At 39.1% G+C, this 13,776-nt stretch overlaps 7 non-coding genes across 7 annotated transcripts; all 7 read left to right on the top strand.

Annotated features, from left to right (window-relative positions):
- Positions 1 to 246: 246 nt before the first annotated feature.
- TRNAR-UCG (transfer RNA arginine (anticodon UCG)) lies at positions 247 to 319 on the top strand. The gene has a single exon. It is a non-coding gene; the product is annotated as a tRNA-Arg (tRNA).
- A 3,113-nt stretch (positions 320 to 3,432) lies between these two features.
- TRNAR-UCG (transfer RNA arginine (anticodon UCG)) lies at positions 3,433 to 3,505 on the top strand. Its single transcript has one exon. It is a non-coding gene; the product is annotated as a tRNA-Arg (tRNA).
- Positions 3,506 to 5,005: 1,500 nt separating this feature from the next.
- On the top strand, positions 5,006 to 5,078 carry TRNAR-UCG (transfer RNA arginine (anticodon UCG)). The gene has a single exon. It is a non-coding gene; the product is annotated as a tRNA-Arg (tRNA).
- Positions 5,079 to 7,474: 2,396 nt separating this feature from the next.
- TRNAR-CCU (transfer RNA arginine (anticodon CCU)) lies at positions 7,475 to 7,547 on the top strand. Its single transcript has one exon. It is a non-coding gene; the product is annotated as a tRNA-Arg (tRNA).
- A 644-nt stretch (positions 7,548 to 8,191) lies between these two features.
- TRNAR-UCG (transfer RNA arginine (anticodon UCG)) lies at positions 8,192 to 8,264 on the top strand. The gene has a single exon. It is a non-coding gene; the product is annotated as a tRNA-Arg (tRNA).
- An 803-nt stretch (positions 8,265 to 9,067) lies between these two features.
- TRNAR-UCU (transfer RNA arginine (anticodon UCU)) lies at positions 9,068 to 9,140 on the top strand. The gene has a single exon. It is a non-coding gene; the product is annotated as a tRNA-Arg (tRNA).
- Positions 9,141 to 12,930: 3,790 nt separating this feature from the next.
- Positions 12,931 to 13,003, top strand: TRNAR-UCG (transfer RNA arginine (anticodon UCG)). Its single transcript has one exon. It is a non-coding gene; the product is annotated as a tRNA-Arg (tRNA).
- Positions 13,004 to 13,776: the final 773 nt, after the last annotated feature.

Below are 13,776 nucleotides of genomic sequence, written 5' to 3'. Positions count from 1 at the left end.
AATATCCAGAGCTATGTAAAGCATACAACTGAGCTTTAATCTCATGAAGAAAGAGGTTTAAATGCAAAAAAGAAAACAAAAGCTTATCGTACTGGTGACATTCTCATTATATAGATTCCAATAGAGTGCTTTAATTGAAAGGAGCTGAAAAAACACAATGGGATGTAAACCTAAATAACTACCAATATCATATTTTCCATCCTTGCATACCGCCTACATTATAAAAATAAGCACAGCAGGACATATGACCGTGTGGCCTAATGGATAAGGCGTCTGACTTCGGATCAGAAGATTGAGGGTTCGAGTCCCTTCGTGGTCGGTTTTTGCCAATGGTCACACAACTCAGCTTTCCATTCAGAATGGAAGCAGGCTCTTCCAATACTCTTATAGCCATCATGTTCTCATTCCTAATTATTCATGAAGTGGAGTACATACTGCACAGTCATTTAGATTGCATCTTCAGCCTAAAATCTTGTCCATGTTAGTGGCATTAAGAAGTGCTTCTATGTACACGCACTGAATATGTAATAGGGTTGCAGAATTTTGACTTGACACAATGGGTTTTTAGCTTAAGGGTGTGTAGATGAAATGCAAGGTGTGTAAGTATGTGTTCATGGAGTGCCTCAAGTGTAAAATCTGTACGATTTGTGCAGTTAAAGTGCTAATTTTGCCTACGAGAAAGAAAAGTACTACAGAAGAATTATAAAAGATTGGCACATTGGCTGCCTTTGCTGATGACACAGTTGGCTAATTTGTAAAGCATTGGTCTATTCAGTTGCAGAGTGTGGTTGAACTTGGTTAGGAGACTTGGTGCCTGTTTCTGTGTCCTGCTGAAGACAAGGACGGCTTGATACCACTGTCAAAGCCCAGTTTATTGAGAAAAGCATCCAGGAAAGAAGAAGTGTTGAGTCGAAAGTGATTCTCCTCCAATTTCTCTCCACTTGCTCGAAATGCAGAGCCTCCATTATAGCACAGAACAGAGTGTTAAAGTCGGGGATGGAAGAGGATGAAAATGGAAAGTTTACTTATGGAGAGAACTGAGAAATGTACTGTGTGCAGACACCAGTGTTTGACGATTGAATACATTTAAATAATGCCTCTAGACTACAAGTGTTTATCTGTCCCTCAGTGGCCTAATGGATAAGGCACTGGCCTCCTAAGCGAGGGATTGTGGGTTCGAGTCCCATCTGAGGTTAAAACCAATATCCACTCTTACTTTTCCAGAAAAATTTATATATTTATTACATCCTTCCGCTCAGAAGCTTATGAGGTATTAGGAACTTTGAAATGGTACCATTTTACTTCTGTACTCTTCAGAGTCATGTTGGTGTTCTGAAACTACAAAGTAGATTTTTAAACACCTATCTTTGTCAGATGCAACTTTGACCCGGCAGAAGATATTCCTTTGCAAAAAATGATTTGAATTGGATTGGTGTAACTGTTGTTTCTAGAGGTGGTGACAGGCTTTCAGCTACTTGAATAGGGCAAGTCAGGATTCATGAAACGTATACAACCTTTGAGTGTGTGTAAATTGGCATATCCAGAAAGGAGCAGTTTGTACTACTGTCAAAACAGTTTCTCTCCACTTCTGGAAATATCCAGAGCTATGTAAAGCATACAACTGAGCTTTAATCTCATGAAGAAAGAGGTTTAAATGCAAAAAAGAAAACAAAAGCTTATCGTACTGGTGACATTCTCATTATATAGATTCCAAAAGAGTGCTTTAATTGAAAGGAGCTGAAAAAACACAATTGGATGTAAACCTAAATAACTATCAATATCATATTTTCCATCCTTGCATACCACCTACATTATAAAAATAAGCATAACAGGAAATATGACCGCGTGGCCTAATGGATAAGGTGTCTGACTTCGGATCAGAAGATTGAGGGTTAGAGTCCCTACATGGTCGGTTTTTGCCAATGGTCACACAACTCAGCTTTCCATTCAGAATGAAAGCAGGCTCTTCCAATACTCTTATAGCCATCATGTTCTCATTCCTAATTATTCATGAAGTGGAGTACATACTGCACAGTCATTTAGATTGCATCTGCAGCCAAAAATCTTGTCCATTTTAGTGGCATTAAAAAGTGCTTCTATGTACACGCACTGAATATGTAATAGGTTTGCAGAATTTTGACTTGACAGAAAGGGTTTTTAGCTTAAGGGTGTGTAGATGAAATGCAAGGTGTGTAAGTATTTTTTCATGGAGTGCTTCAAGTGTAAAATCTGTATGATTTGTGCAGTTAAAGCGCTAATTTTGCCTACGAGAAAGAAAAGTACTACAGAAGAATTATAAAAGATTGGCACATTGGCTGCCTTTGCTGATGACACAGTTGGCAAATTTGTAAAGCATTGGTCTATTAAGTTGCAGAGTATGGTTGAACTTGGTTAGGAGACTTGGTGCCTGTTTCTGTGTCCTGCTGAAGACAAGGACGGCTTGATACCACTGTCAAAGCCCAGTTTATTGAGAAAAGCATCCAGGAAAGAAGAAGTGTTGAGTCGAAAGTGGTTCTCCTCCAATTTCTCTCCACTTGCTCGAAATGCAGAGCCTCCATTATAGCACAGAACAGAGTGTTAAAGTCGGGGATGGAAGAGGATGAAAATGGGAAGTTTACTTATGGAGTGAACTGAGATATGTCCTGTGTGCAGACACCAGTGTTTGACGATTGAATACATTTAAAAAATGCCTCTAGAATGCAAGTGTTTATCTGTGCCTCAGTGGCCTAATGGATAAGGCACTGGCTTTCAAAGCCAGTGATTGTGGGTTCAAGTCCCATCTGAGGTGAAAACCAATATCCACTCTTACTTTTCCAGAAAAATTGATATATTTATTACATGCTTCCGCTCAGAAGCGTATGAGGTATTAGGAACTTTGAAATGGTACCATTTTACTTCTGTACTCTTCAGAGTCATGTTGGTGTTTTGAATCTACAAAGTAGATTTTTAAACACCTATCTTTTTCAGATGCAACTTTGACCCGGCAGAAGATATTCCTTTGGAAAAAATGATTTGATTTGGATTGGTGTAACTGTTGTTTCTAGAGGTGGTGACAGGCTTTCAGCTACTTGAACAGGGCAAGTCAGGATTCATGAAACGTATACAACCTTTGAGTGTGTGTAAATTGGCATATCCAGAAAGGAGCAGTTTGTACTACTGTCAAAACAGTTTCTCTCCACTTCTGGAAATATCCAGAGCTATGTTAAGCATACAACTGAGCTTTAATCTCATGAAGAAAGAGGTTTAAATGCAAAAAAGAAAACAAAAGCTTATCGAACTGGTGACATTCTCATTATATAGATTCCAAAAGAGTGCTTTAATTGAAAGGAGCTGAAAAAACACAATGGGATGTAAACCTAAATAACTATCAATATCATATTTTCCATCCTTGCATACCACCTACATTATAAAATTAACCATAGCAGGACATATGACCGCGTGGCCTAATGGATAAGGCGTCTGACTTCGGATCAGAAGATTGAGGGTGCGAGTCCCTTCGTGGTCGGTTTTTGCCAATGGTCACACAACTCAGCTTTCCATTCAGAATGGAAGCAGGCTCTTCCAATACTCTTATAGCCATCATGTTCTCATTCCTAATTATTCATGAAGTGGAGTACATACTGCACAGTCATTTAGATTGCATCTGCAGCCTAAAATCTTGTCCATTTTAGTGGCATTAAAAAGTTCTTCTATGTACACGCACTGAATATGTAATAGGTTTGCAGAATTTTGACTTGACAGAATGGGTTTTTAGCTTAAGGGTGTGTAGATAAAATGCAAGGTGTGTAAGTATGTGTTCATGGAGTGCTTCAAGTGTAAAATCTGTATGATTTGTGCAGTTAAAGTGCTAATTTTGCCTACGAGAAAGAAAAGTACTACAGAAGAATTATAAAAGATTGGCACATTGGCTGCCTTTGCTGATGACACAGTTGGCAAATTTGTAAAGCATTGGTCTATTAAGTTGCAGAGTGTGGTTGAACTTGGTTAGGAGACTTGGTGCCTGTTTCTGTGTCCTGCTGAAGACAAGGACGGCTTGATACCACTGTCAAAGCCCAGTTTATTGAGAAAAGCATCCAGGAAAGAAGAAGTGTTGAGTCGAAAGTGGTTCTCCTCCAATTTCTCTCCACTTGCTCGAAATGCAGAGCCTCCATTATAGCACAGAACAGAGTGTTAAAGTCGGGGATGGAAGAGGATGAAAATGGGAAGGTTACTTATGGAGAGAACTGAGAAATGTCCTGTGTGCAGACACCAGTGTTTGACGATTGAATACATTTAAATAATGCCTCTAGACTGCAAGTGTTTATCTGTGCCTCAGTGGCCTCCTAAGCCAGGAATTGTGGGTTCAAGTCCCATCTGAGGTGAAAACCAATATCCACTCTTACTTTTCCAGAAAAATTGATATATTTATTACATGCTTCCGCTCAGAAGCTTATGTGGTATTAGGAACTTTGAAATGGTACCATTTTACTTCTGTACTCTTCAGAGTCATGTTGGTGTTCTGAAACTACAAAGTAGATTTTTAAACACCTATCTTTGTCAGATGCAACTTTGACCCGGCAGAAGATATTCCTTTGGAAAAAATGATTTGAATTGGATTGGTGTAACTGTTGTTTCTAGAGGTGGTGACAGGCTTTCAGCTACTTGAATAGGGCAAGTCAGGATTCATGAAACGTATACAACCTTTGAGCGTGTGTAAATTGGCATATCCAGAAAGGAGCAGTTTGTACTACTGTCAAAACAGTTTCTCTCCACTTCTGAAAATATCCAGAGCTATGTAAAGCATACAACTGAGCTTTAATCTCATGAAGAAAGAGGTTTAAATGCAAAAAAGAAAACAAAAGCTTATCGTACTGGTGACATTCTCATTATATAGATTCCAATAGAGTGCTTTAATTGAAAGGAGCTGAAAAAACACAATGGGATGTAAACCTAAATAACTACCAATATCATATTTTCCATCCTTGCATACCGCCTACATTATAAAAATAAGCACAGCAGGACATATGACCGTGTGGCCTAATGGATAAGGCGTCTGACTTCGGATCAGAAGATTGAGGGTTCGAGTCCCTTCGTGGTCGGTTTTTGCCAATGGTCACACAACTCAGCTTTCCATTCAGAATGGAAGCAGGCTCTTCCAATACTCTTATAGCCATCATGTTCTCATTCCTAATTATTCATGAAGTGGAGTACATACTGCACAGTCATTTAGATTGCATCTTCAGCCTAAAATCTTGTCCATGTTAGTGGCATTAAGAAGTGCTTCTATGTACACGCACTGAATATGTAATAGGGTTGCAGAATTTTGACTTGACACAATGGGTTTTTAGCTTAAGGGTGTGTAGATGAAATGCAAGGTGTGTAAGTATGTGTTCATGGAGTGCCTCAAGTGTAAAATCTGTACGATTTGTGCAGTTAAAGTGCTAATTTTGCCTACGAGAAAGAAAAGTACTACAGAAGAATTATAAAAGATTGGCACATTGGCTGCCTTTGCTGATGACACAGTTGGCTAATTTGTAAAGCATTGGTCTATTCAGTTGCAGAGTGTGGTTGAACTTGGTTAGGAGACTTGGTGCCTGTTTCTGTGTCCTGCTGAAGACAAGGACGGCTTGATACCACTGTCAAAGCCCAGTTTATTGAGAAAAGCATCCAGGAAAGAAGAAGTGTTGAGTCGAAAGTGATTCTCCTCCAATTTCTCTCCACTTGCTCGAAATGCAGAGCCTCCATTATAGCACAGAACAGAGTGTTAAAGTCGGGGATGGAAGAGGATGAAAATGGAAAGTTTACTTATGGAGAGAACTGAGAAATGTACTGTGTGCAGACACCAGTGTTTGACGATTGAATACATTTAAATAATGCCTCTAGACTACAAGTGTTTATCTGTCCCTCAGTGGCCTAATGGATAAGGCACTGGCCTCCTAAGCGAGGGATTGTGGGTTCGAGTCCCATCTGAGGTTAAAACCAATATCCACTCTTACTTTTCCAGAAAAATTTATATATTTATTACATCCTTCCGCTCAGAAGCTTATGAGGTATTAGGAACTTTGAAATGGTACCATTTTACTTCTGTACTCTTCAGAGTCATGTTGGTGTTCTGAAACTACAAAGTAGATTTTTAAACACCTATCTTTGTCAGATGCAACTTTGACCCGGCAGAAGATATTCCTTTGCAAAAAATGATTTGAATTGGATTGGTGTAACTGTTGTTTCTAGAGGTGGTGACAGGCTTTCAGCTACTTGAATAGGGCAAGTCAGGATTCATGAAACGTATACAACCTTTGAGTGTGTGTAAATTGGCATATCCAGAAAGGAGCAGTTTGTACTACTGTCAAAACAGTTTCTCTCCACTTCTGGAAATATCCAGAGCTATGTAAAGCATACAACTGAGCTTTAATCTCATGAAGAAAGAGGTTTAAATGCAAAAAAGAAAACAAAAGCTTATCGTACTGGTGACATTCTCATTATATAGATTCCAAAAGAGTGCTTTAATTGAAAGGAGCTGAAAAAACACAATTGGATGTAAACCTAAATAACTATCAATATCATATTTTCCATCCTTGCATACCACCTACATTATAAAAATAAGCATAACAGGAAATATGACCGCGTGGCCTAATGGATAAGGTGTCTGACTTCGGATCAGAAGATTGAGGGTTTGAGTCCCTACATGGTCGGTTTTTGCCAATGGTCACACAACTCAGCTTTCCATTCAGAATGAAAGCAGGCTCTTCCAATACTCTTATAGCCATCATGTTCTCATTCCTAATTATTCATGAAGTGGAGTACATACTGCTCAGTCATTTAGATTGCATCTGCAGCCAAAAATCTTTTCCATTTTAGTGGCATTAAAAAGTGCTTCTATGTACACGCACTGAATATGTAATAGGTTTGCAGAATTTTGACTTGACAGAATGGGTGTTTAGCTTAAGGGTGTGTAGATGAAATGAAAGGTGTGTAAGTATGTGTTCATGGAGTGCTTCAAGTGTAAAATCTGTATGATTTGTGCAGTTAAAGTGCTAATTTTGCCTACGAGAAAGAAAAGTACTACAGAAGAATTATAAAGGATTGGCACATTGGCTGCCTTTGCTGATGACACAGTTGGCTAATTTGTAAAGCATTGGTATATTAAGTTGCAGAGTGTGGTTGAACTTGGTTAGGAGACTTGGTGCCTGTTTCTGTGTCCTGCTGAAGACAAGGACGGCTTGATACCACTGTCAAAGCCCAGTTTATTGAGAAAAGCATCCAGGAAAGAAGAAGTGTTGAGTCGAAAGTGGTTCTCCTCCAATTTCTCTCCACTTGCTCGAAATGCAGAGCCTCCATTATAGCACAGAACAGAGTGTTAAAGTCGGGGATGGAAGAGGATGAAAATGGGAAGTTTACTTATGGAGAGAACTGAGAAATGTCCTGTGTGCAGACACCAGTGTTTGACGATTGAATACATTTAAATAATGCCTCTAGACTGCAAGTGTTTATCAGTGCCTCAGTGGCCTAATGGATAAGGCACTGGCCTCCTAAGCCAGGGATTGTGGGTTCGAGTCCCATCTGAGGTGAAAACCAATATCCACTCTCACTTTTCCAGAAAAATTTACATATTTATTACATGCTTCCGCTCAGAAGCTTATGAGGTATTAGGATCTTTGAAATGGTACCATTTTACTTCTGTACTCTTCAAGGTCATGTTGGTGTTCTGAAACTACAAAGTAGATTTTTAAACACCTATCTTTGTCAGATGCAACTTTGACCCGGCAGAAGATATTCCTTTGGAAAAAATGATTTGAATTGGATTGGTGTAACTGTTGTTTCTAGAGGTGGTGACAGGCTTTCAGCTACTTGAATAGGGCAAGTCAGGATTCATGAAACATATACAACCTTTGAGCGTGTGTAAATTGGCATATCCAGAAAGGAGCAGTTTGTACTACTGTCAAAACAGTTTCTCTCCACTTCTGGAAATATCCAGAGCTATGTAAAGCATACAACTGAGCTTTAATCTCATGAAGAAAGAGGTTTAAATGCAAAAAAGAAAACAAAAGCTTATCGTACTGGTGACATTCTCATTATATAGATTCCAAAAGAGTGCTTTAATTGAAAGGAGCTGAAAAAACACAATGGGATGTAAACCTAAATAACTATCAATATCATATTTTCCATCCTTGCATACCACCTACATTATAAAAATAAGCACAGCAGGGCATATGACCGCGTGGCCTAATGGATAAGGCGTCTGACTTCGGATCAGAAGATTGAGGGTTCGAGTCCCTTCGTGGTCAGTTTTTGCCAATGGTCACACAACTCAGCTTTCCATTTAGAATGGAAGCAGGCTCTTCCAATACTCTTATAGCCATCATGTTCTCATTCCTAATTATTCATGAAGTGGAGTACATACTGCACAGTCATTTAGATTGCATCTTCAGCCTAAAATCTTGTCCATGTTAATGGCATTAAGAAGTGCTTCTATGTACATGCACTGAATATGTAATAGGGTTGAAGAATTTTGACTTGACAGAATGGGTTTTTAGCTTAAGGGTGTGTAGATGAAATGCAAGGTGTGTAAGTATGTGTTCATGGAGTGCTTCAAGTGTAAAATCTGTATAATTTGTGCAGTTAAAGTGCTAATTTTGCCTACGAGAAAGAAAAGTACTACAGAAGAATTATAAAGGATTGGCACATTGGCTGCCTTTGCTGATGACACAGTTGGCAAATTTGTAAAGCATTGGTCTATTAAGTTGCAGAGTGTGGTTGAACTTGGTTAGGAGACTTGGTGCCTGTTTCTGTGTCCTGCTGAAGACAAGGATGGCTTGATACCACTGTCAAAGCCCAGTTTATTGAGAAAAGCATCCAAAAAAGAAGAAGTGTTGAGTCGAAAGTGGTTCTCCTCCAATTTCTCTCCACTTGCTCGAAATGCAGAGCCTCCATTATAGCACAGAACAGAGTGTTAAAGTCGGGGATGGAAGAGGATGAAAATGGGAAGTTTACTTATGGAGAGAACTGAGAAATGTCCTGTGTGCAGACACCAGTGTTTGACGATTGAATACATTTAAAAAATGCCTCTAGACTACAAGTGTTTATCTGTGCCTCAGTGGCATAATGGATAAGGCACTGGCTTTCTAAGCCAGGGATTGTGGGTTCAAGTCCCATCTGAGGTGAAAACCAATATCCACTCTTACTTTTCCAGAAAAATTGATATATTTATTACATGCTTCCGCTCAGAAGCGTATGAGGTATTAGGAACTTTGAAATGGTACCATTTTACTTCTGTACTCTTCAGAGTCATGTTGGTGTTCTGAAACTACAAAGTAGATTTTTAAACACCTATCTTTGTCAGATGCAACTTTGACCCGGCAGAAGATATTCCTTTGGAAAAAATGATTTGAATTGGATTGGTGTAACTGTTGTTTCTAGAGGTGGTGATAGGCTTTCAGCTACTTGAACAGGGCAAGTCAGGATTCATGAAACGTATACAACCTTTGAGTGTGTGTAAATTGGCATATCCAGAAAGGAGCAGTTTGTACTACTGTCAAAACAGTTTCTCTCCACTTCTGGAAATATCCAGAGCTATGTAAAGCATACAACTGAGCTTTAATCTCATGAAGAAAGAGGTTTAAATGCAAAAAAGAAAACAAAAGCTTATCGAACTGGTGACATTCTCATTATATAGATTCCAAAAGAGTGCTTTAATTGAAAGGAGCTGAAAAAACACAATGGGATGTAAACCTAAATAACTATGAATATCATATTTTCCATCCTTGCATACCACCTACATTATAAAAATAAGCATAGCAGGACATATGACAGCGTGGCCTAATGGATAAGGCGTCTGACTTCGGATCAGAAGATTGAGGGTGCGAGTCCCTTCGTGGTCGGTTTTTGCCAATGGTCACACAACTCAGCTTTCCATTCAGAATGGAAGCAGGCTCTTCCAATACTCTTATAGCCATCATGTTCTCATTCCTAATTATTCATGAAGTGGAGTACATACTGCACAGTCATTTAGATTGCATCTGCAGCCTAAAATCTTGTCCATTTCAGTGGCATTAAAAAGTGCTTCTATGTACACGCACTGAATATGTAATAGGTTTGCAGAATTTTGACTTGACAGAATGGGTTTTTAGCTTAAGGGTGTGTAGATGAAATGCAAGGTGTGTAAGTATGTGTTCATGGAGTGCTTCAAGTGTAAAATCTGTATGATTTGTGCAGTTCAAGTGCTAATTTTGCCTACGAGAAAGAAAAGTACTACAGAAGAATTATAAAAGATTGGCACATTGGCTGCCTTTGCTGATGACACAGTTGACAAATTTGTAAAGCATTGGTCTATTAAGTTGCAGAGTGTGGTTGAACTTGGTTAGGAGACTTGGTGCCTGTTTCTGTGTCCTGCTGAAGACAAGGACGGCTTGATACCACTGTCAAAGCCCAGTTTATTGAGAAAAGCATCCAGGAAAGAAGAAGTGTTGAGTCGAAAGTGGTTCTCCTCCAATTTCTCTCCACTTGCTCGAAATGCAGAGCCTCCATTATAGCACAGAACAGAGTGTTAAAGTCGGGGATGGAAGAGGATGAAAATGGGAAGGTTACTTATGGAGAGAACTGAGAAATGTCCTGTGTGCAGACACCAGTGTTTGACGATTGAATACATTTAAATAATGCCTCTAGACTGCAAGTGTTTATCTGTGCCTCAGTGGCCTCCTAAGCCAGGAATTGTGGGTTCGAGTCCCATCTGAGGTGAAAACCAATATCCACCCTTACTTTTCAAGAAAAATTGATATATTTATTACATGCTTCCGCTCAGAAGCTTATGTGGTATTAGGAACTTTGAAATGGTACCGTTTTACTTCTGCACTCTTCAGAGTCATGTTGGTGTTCTGAAACTACAAAGTAGATTTTTAAACACCTATCTTTGTCAGATGCATCTTTGACCCGGCAGAAGATATTCCTTTGGAAAAAATGATTTGAATTGGATTGGTGTAACTGTTGTTTCTAGAGGTGGTGACAGGCTTTCAGCTACTTGAATAGGGCAAGTCAGAATTCATGAAACGTATACAACCTTTGAGCGTGTGTAAATTGGCATATCCAGAAAGGAGCAGTTTGTACTACTGTCAAAACAGTTTCTCTCCACTTCTGGAAATATCCAGAGCTATGTAAAGCATACAACTGAGCTTTAATCTCATGAAGAAAGAGGTTTAAATGCAAAAAAGAAAACAAAAGCTTATCGTACTGGTGACATTCTCATTATATAGATTCCAAAAGAGTGCTTTAATTGAAAGGAGCTGAAAAAACACAATTGGATGTAAACCTAAATAACTATCAATATCATATTTTCCATCCTTGCATACCACCTATATTATAAAAATAAGCATAACAGGACATATGACCGCGTGGCCTAATGGATAAGGTGTCTGACTTCGGATCAGAAGATTGAGGGTTAGAGTCCCTACATGGTCGGTTTTTGCCAATGGTCACACAACTCAGCTTTCCATTCAGAATGAAAGCAGGCTCTTCCAATACTCTTATAGCCATCATGTTCTCATTCCTAATTATTCATGAAGTGGAGTACATACTGCACAGTCATTTAGATTGCATCTGCAGCCAAAAATCTTGTCCATTTTAGTGGCATTAAAAAGTGCTTCTATGTACACGCACTGAATATGTAATAGGTTTGCAGAATTTTGACTTGACAGAAAGGGTTTTTAGCTTAAGGGTGTGTAGATGAAATGCAAGGTGTGTAAGTATTTTTTCATGGAGTGCTTCAAGTGTAAAATCTGTATGATTTGTGCAGTTAAAGCGCTAATTTTGCCTACAAGAAAGAAAAGTACTACAGAAGAATTATAAAAGATTGGCACATTGGCTGCCTTTGCTGATGACACAGTTGGCAAATTTGTAAAGCATTGGTCTATTAAGTTGCAGAGTATGGTTGAACTTGGTTAGGAGACTTGGTGCCTGTTTCTGTGTCCTGCTGAAGACAAGGACGGCTTGATACCACTGTCAAAGCCCAGTTTATTGAGAAAAGCATCCAGGAAAGAAGAAGTGTTGAGTCGAAAGTGGTTCTCCTCCAATTTCTCTCCACTTGCTCGAAATGCAGAGCCTCCATTATAGCACAGAACAGAGTGTTAAAGTCGGGGATGGAAGAGGATGAAAATGGGAAGTTTACTTATGGAGAGAACTGAGATATGTCCTGTGTGCAGACACCAGTGTTTGACGATTGAATACATTTAAAAAATGCCTCTAGAATGCAAGTGTTTATCTGTGCCTCAGTGGCCTCCTAAGCCAGGAATTGTGGGTTCAAGTCCCATCTGAGGTGAAAACCAATATCCACTCTAACTTTTCCAGAAAAATTGATATATTTATTACATGCTTCCGCTCAGAAGCTTATGTGGTATTAGGAACTTTGAAATGGTACCATTTTACTTCTGTACTCTTCAGAGTCATGTTGGTGTTCTGAAACTACAAAGTAGATTTTGAAACACCTATCTTTGTCAGATGCAACTTTGACCCGGCAGAAGATATTCCTTTGGAAAAAATGATTTGAATTGGATTGGTGTAACTGTTGTTTCTAGAGGTGGTGACAGGCTTTCAGCTACTTGAATAGGGCAAGTCAGGATTCATGAAACGTATACAACCTTTGAGCGTGTGTAAATTGGCATATCCAGAAAGGAGCAGTTTGTACTACTGTCAAAACAGTTTCTCTCCACTTCTGAAAATATCCAGAGCTATGTAAAGCATACAACTGAGCTTTAATCTCATGAAGAAAGAGGTTTAAATGCAAAAAAGAAAACAAAAGCTTATCGTACTGGTGACATTCTCATTATATAGATTCCAATAGAGTGCTTTAATTGAAAGGAGCTGAAAAAACACAATGGGATGTAAACCTAAATAACTACCAATATCATATTTTCCATCCTTGCATACCGCCTACATTATAAAAATAAGCACAGCAAGACATATGACCGTGTGGCCTAATGGATAAGGCGTCTGACTTCGGATCAGAAGATTGAGGGTTCGAGTCCCTTCGTGGTCGGTTTTTGCCAATGGTCACACAACTCAGCTTTCCATTCAGAATGGAAGCAGGCTCTTCCAATACTCTTATAGCCATCATGTTCTCATTCCTAATTATTCATGAAGTGGAGTACATACTGCACAGTCATTTAGATTGCATCTTCAGCCAAAAATCTTGTCCATGTTAGTGGCATTAAGAAGTGCTTCTATGTACACGCACTGAATATGTAATAGGGTTGCAGAATTTTGACTTGACACAATGGGTTTTTAGCTTAAGGGTGTGTAGATGAAATGCAAGGTGTGTAAGTATGTGTTCATGGAGTGCCTCAAGTGTAAAATCTGTACGATTTGTGCAGTTAAAGTGCTAATTTTGCCTACGAGAAAGAAAAGTACTACAGAAGAATTATAAAAGATTGGCACATTGGCTGCCTTTGCTGATGACACAGTTGGCTAATTTGTAAAGCCTTGGTCTATTCAGTTGCAGAGTGTGGTTGAACTTGGTTAGGAGACTTGGTGCCTGTTTCTGTGTCCTGCTGAAGACAAGGACGGCTTGATACCACTGTCAAAGCCCAGTTTATTGAGAAAAGCATCCAGGAAAGAAGAAGTGTTGAGTCGAAAGTGATTCTCCTCCAATTTCTCTCCACTTGCTCGAAATGCAGAGCCTCCATTATAGCACAGAACAGAGTGTTAAAGTCGGGGATGGAAGAGGATGAAAATGGAAAGTTTACTTATGGAGAGAACTGAGAAATGTACTGTGTGCAGACACCAGTGTTTGACGATTGAATACATTTAAAT

Source organism: Lissotriton vulgaris, chromosome 5 (genome assembly GCF_964263255.1).
Source record: "Lissotriton vulgaris chromosome 5, aLisVul1.2, whole genome shotgun sequence".
Lineage (NCBI taxonomy): Eukaryota > Metazoa > Chordata > Amphibia > Caudata > Salamandridae > Lissotriton > Lissotriton vulgaris.
The sequence above is the reverse complement of the archived record's forward strand: the minus strand, read 5'-3'. Positions and strand labels throughout refer to the sequence as shown.